Consider the following 5,386-nt stretch of genomic DNA (forward strand, 5'->3'; position numbering starts at 1 on the left):
ATGTCCTTTTTGAAACTCCCTAAATTTGCCATACTTTCAAATTCACCATTTGATATTTTTTTTTAATAGATTTGACATAACTGTTAACGTTTTTTTTTTTCGTATCAAACTTTCCGTTTCTTAATCCTCCATTTTTGTTTTGTAGTGAACATCTCCTCGTTTAAAGCATTTCAGTGAAGCGTTTAGTTGTTAAATTTTGTTCCAATTTGAAGCGTTTTCTTGAAATGTTTTAGGTCTCTATTTTTGTCGGAACCGTTGACCAGCCTTTATTTGAGCTCGCGTAACGCGATCATAATCAATTGGCCTAAGGGTAGGATGGACAAAAGTTTAAAATCATAGACAAAAATACCAGATGGTTCCTTGGACTCCGGTTTAAGTGACGATTCTCTTGACAACGGAAGTGCTAAGTCAACCAGCCATGGCGTTCTATATTCATGATTTGATGGGTAAGTGGAGGATAGTAATTTTTATATTGCAGCATCAACGAGCAATCGCATGGCTCTCTTTCTATTGAAATGTATAATGTGTAATAACTATACAATTCGCGTGAATAAATAAAATTATTTATGTGCCATAGGCGATCCTAGTACCCACAATCTGTGGACCTTTTCCGCACTCAACAGTCATATATCGTTCCATCACTTTTTTTAACTGGCATTTTTTTTAAACCATTATAAGTTTCCGCATTCTTGTTCCTTTGGTTCCGTTTGTCATAAGCGAGTGGCAAAATGCTACACTGTGTAATTAGAAGAAGGGTTCTATAAATTTGCTGGGAGTATTTTGTACAGGTAGTGAAAGGCTACTTCAAAGCAGGCTCTAAAAATGAAGTTGCTTTTGTAGTAGTTAACACGTGTTGATGGATAGTCCGGGATGTCTCAGAATTGATACTCCAAATGGCACAAAATAGCATTTTCGACACCATCGCCAATTTCGGATTTTCATCTAATGAAAAAAAAACATTGTTAGGATCAATATTACTACTATTGTTTTATACTGGAAATACGATAAAACGTAAGAACTGACTCATAATGGGTAAAAGGTAAATAGTAGAACAGACTTAGAAAGAATGATTAATAGAAATCGAGATATTCGAAAAGGATAAAATAAAATAACGGTGAGAGATATCTATTTTCTTTCCAAGAAATATACTTGAGAATTCAATACCAAAGGTTGCACGTCCGGTCTTGAGGCCCACTTTATGAATTTGCTATTCAACGTTGGCAGACCTCTTGATAAGTAAATTAAAAAAAAATGATAAGGTAATTGATTGTATAATTAATTTGCTACTATTTTTTCTAATGTGGTGATATGTGTGCGCTCGAATGTGTTAAATATATATACTACGATAGATTTATCAAATACATCAAACTTGTTTTGATCCCAATAACTGATTAGCTTACAAAGAATTAAGTTGTCTACTGAAAAATAATGAATAGGTTATTGTAGAATCTCAGCACAGAATTGGAGCTTGGAGTCGATTTGTTGCAATTATCTATCCATGCTACCTATATCACAGACTGGAATTGCGGATTGACGCTCCTCATCTCGTACGCACTCTTCCCTTGGATTGACAACAACAGCGGTTTCGCTTGACGTTCTATTTCTCCTCTAGTTGACACGCACAGTGTATGACCCATTAAAACCAAAAATGTATATAAATTGACAGAACTAACAAGAAATAATAACAATTATTAACTAGCTGCGGACAATCATTAGTGATGTCACACGGTTACGAGTGGTGCGTCAAACGGCCTGGAAAGGAATCAATGGAATGCATCTGGATTTACGTTCAAGTAGAAGGATAGGGTCATCACTGTATAACTTCTTTCTTTGTACCGTGTTCTCCAAATCATATCCCTCGTTTTTTTGTGCATTTCCACGGACGCTTCCGGAAATGAATTCTTGGTGCTTTCTGTTTCCTGTTACCGTCACGTCGCGCTCGACTTGTATTGCTGTGCCGGCTATTGTGATAACAGTGTGTCTTCGTTCTGACATCACCCGTATACTTTGTTCCTCTCGTGCTCCTTTTTTCTTCGAAGAAAATAGACATCTCGTTCGCTAACCAGCAATTCTTTGTGCATGCATTGATTCGCCAACTATATAGTAATACTCACTGACGCTCTCTGACGAGAACAACAGCCACGGTCAACCAGCCCAGTTATCTGACATTTACCAAGGCCACCAAGTTCGAAGATGCGTAAATTATAGCACTGATAGAGCCCTGAAGAGTCAAAAAACATTGTAAGAGAAAGCGGGAGAAAAAACAACCACAGCGTCAAAGACAGACAAACCGCACTAGTGTATTATCTTGACGAATCGGCCAATCCGCGAGCAGGCAAAGCGCCTCGACGATGAACAGAAAAAACAGAATAGCATTGAAGTGGTCGAAAAGGGCCGCTGTTTCAAAAGCTGCCTTTGCTGTCGGTGGCCAAGAAGGGCCGTGTCGACTGGTTCGAAAGCGCTGCAGCTTCAGAGGCAGTGGTGGTAGCAGCAGCATAAAAAGTGGATACTTTGTAACGCCTTGAAAGGGCTTGGGGCCACCCCCGGTTTGCAATCTCGGCTCGTTTGGAGCGTCGCTGTCTGGATTTGGAGTTGGCTGCATGGCCCTGTTCGTTCGACCGATCAGCGATGGCATTCGATGCCGACGCTAACCACACGACATTGACAAAGGCGAAGAAACCGTAAAGAGCAAGAGATGACGGCTCAGATGAGGTCGCTTCGTGTCGGCTGAAAATACACCAGCGGAAAGAGACGACACCAATAGCAGAAACAACGATAGCGACGATAAACTAGTTGGCTTTAATCATTGAAGACAGAGGGCAGCCCCTTTTAGCACTGCTTAATACTACTCTTTGTCTGTGTATCGGATTATGTCGATTGACATAGCTGAGACCAAGGGGACGCTAACCGACAGAAAGGCGAAAAGAAAGCTCAGTTTTCAGTAATTGCGAGTGTGTCAAATCCTATAATCACAACCCGTCTGAACTAATGCCATAGTCCTTGTAAACATCGGAGATATTACACCATTGGCATAACACACAGCTTGGATAAGCTTAATATACACATAAATAAAGAGATACACACAAATTTTTATATATAACATTGACTCCAACGTATATCGCGAAGCTTAATTCGAGAAAGCTGTTTTTCGTTTTTTGAATTTTCAGAACCACACAATCGTATCGTTTTTCTCTTCAAGATACAATGACTCTATCTCATAGCGTTGCAGTCGTACCTGCATGCCTCTGTTAATACTGTCGCGGTCTTCCTCGTCGGTTGGCGAGGCACTTGGGTAACTTTCAGTGCGTTACCTCCTGTGGAACTGTTCTCCGTAGAGCCGCTACCTGTCTAAACACTGCGATTATTCAACTATTAAAATTCGTGTTCTATTTCAAATCCTTTGTTTCTTATTTCTGTTTGTCGTACTAGTGGAGTATAAGATGCACTCGTCAAGCCCGTTTTCTCCAAGTGTCAGTCCTTCCAGTGGCGACAGTCGATGACAGCGACTGCCGTTCCGCAGTGATGGTAGTTGATATCATCAATTACATTTACTGCCACTATTGGCCCAGTCTGTTTGTTGCCTTCTCAATGCTTACAAGGGGCTCAAGTCGCTTCACGTATCCAGCCAGGTATCTATGGGCATCTATTATATATGCAGCGTTGGATACGGGTAAGAGCATGTCTGTGTGCGAGTACGGGGACGCGCTCTCCGGGCGAACTGGGAGACTCTAGTTTGTTCTAGCTGGTCGACAACTATTAAGCGTCGTATGCTTTCAGTGGTATCGTTTGTGGTCGGATTTGAAGTAGTTGTGTGTTGCATTATTCGACGGCCTTTCGTGTCTCTCGAAGCAAGTGAATTGATGGGCTGATAGTCAGACAGACAAGTCATTGAAGCGCTTCAAGGAGCCCGTCAACTATCAAAATAAGGATAACCCGCTGTGGATAGTGTATAGGACTATCAATACAGGAGTAAATCGTAATGGAGCTCTGGTCAAGGCGTTGGTCACGGTGGCTGGCTGGTGGTCCCAGCCAGATACTATGGTGGTGAACGTTGATAGTACCGTACCGATTTTACTTTAGCTGAGTTTGTAATTGAACGCCGAAGCAGTCTGTCCACACTACCTGAGAAATAACGTGAAGTGTTTAAATGCGATCTCGGCTATGCCTTGATAGATATAGTCGTGGTAGATGATGTCATGGAATCAGCAAACAACCTAGCTATATCATCGTACTATTGTAGGCTTTAAATAAACAGCCATTTGACTGACAAAAACTACATGTCGGTTTCGGAGTAATCTGACTAAGAACTTTTACAACATGACAGATGGAAGCCACTTGATTTAATGAGTCCTCGTCACACATTATTGAGGTGTGAGATTGTAACTTATGTTTGAGTAAGGTCAACCATGGATAAAAACAAAGCTTGAGTCAGCCTTTAATAAATACCGGGTTTTTGTATTGAAATCAAGCATAAGCAAGGTGCGATTATGAAAACACCTTAAAGTATATGCTTTTTTTTTATATAGTCGGATCGTTCAATCTAAATATAGCTAATTTATAGAATAATTTTAAAGTGAGATGTTTTCCCTTGATGAAGGTTATCTTTCACAGCGTTTAATAGCCGCTTATTCCTGTATGATAATTGCGCTGTCGATAGCGTTTATTTCTCTGACTTTACCCAATTTCTGCACGTTCTCAACTGATTAACGTAACGTAATCAGCTCAGTCTGTCTACTTAGGTCTTATACACGAGTTAGTTAAATGGAAAAAAATATTTTCTTTTGTTCAGTTTACTGATACTCTGAGCAACTTTTTGTTATTGGACGATTCTCGAGTCCCTAGTCTAACTTTTTTTTGCAGGAAATAATCTTCATCGTGCTACATCATCAATGAAAGTCACCTTTGTGTCATGCATGTTTGGGTTCATTCAGTTTAAATAACCTTTATTTAGAGATTTGTAATCTTGGATGAGAAAATCCCAGTCTATTTCCTAAGAACGATTTTGCAGGCTATTTACCAATTAGATTTAAGGCTAATTTGGAAGAATATGATCTTTTGAAGTAATGACATCTCACCAATGTTTCAGTTTATTCAGAAAATTTATTTAAATTGTCAAAAAATGTTTTGGATAAGCCGTGCTAATCGATTTTATCTAATTAGCAAATTGCTGTAAGATAAACTTGAAGCCATTGTCAAAAACGATAGGGAATAGTTTTCCCTATCAATGAAACATATGCAATAAAGAATTATGTGTGAAATACTGTCAGCGGTCGGTTTGCATGATGAAGGGTTCTTTGATTACCCTTGGAGCATTCGTGATGGCACCCAAGCCACATCAGCTTGCATTCTCATTAATTAAGACACTCATTATGTATCATAATTAATG

The 5,386-nt window shown here is 39.6% G+C and overlaps 1 long non-coding RNA gene across 1 annotated transcript; it reads right to left on the reverse strand.

Moving 5' to 3' along the window:
* Nucleotides 1-686: 686 nt before the first annotated feature.
* Nucleotides 687-4,466, reverse strand: LOC147753948 (uncharacterized). The gene is made up of 2 exons (XR_015312295.1): nucleotides 3,236-4,466; nucleotides 687-942 (listed from the first exon to the last, which is right to left on the reverse strand). It is a non-coding gene; the product is annotated as an uncharacterized LOC147753948 (long non-coding RNA).
* Nucleotides 4,467-5,386: the final 920 nt, after the last annotated feature.

The sequence above is a fragment of the Varroa jacobsoni genome, unplaced genomic scaffold (genome assembly GCF_002532875.2).
Source record: "Varroa jacobsoni isolate VJ856 unplaced genomic scaffold, vjacob_1.0 scaffold_77, whole genome shotgun sequence".
Lineage (NCBI taxonomy): Eukaryota > Metazoa > Arthropoda > Arachnida > Mesostigmata > Varroidae > Varroa > Varroa jacobsoni.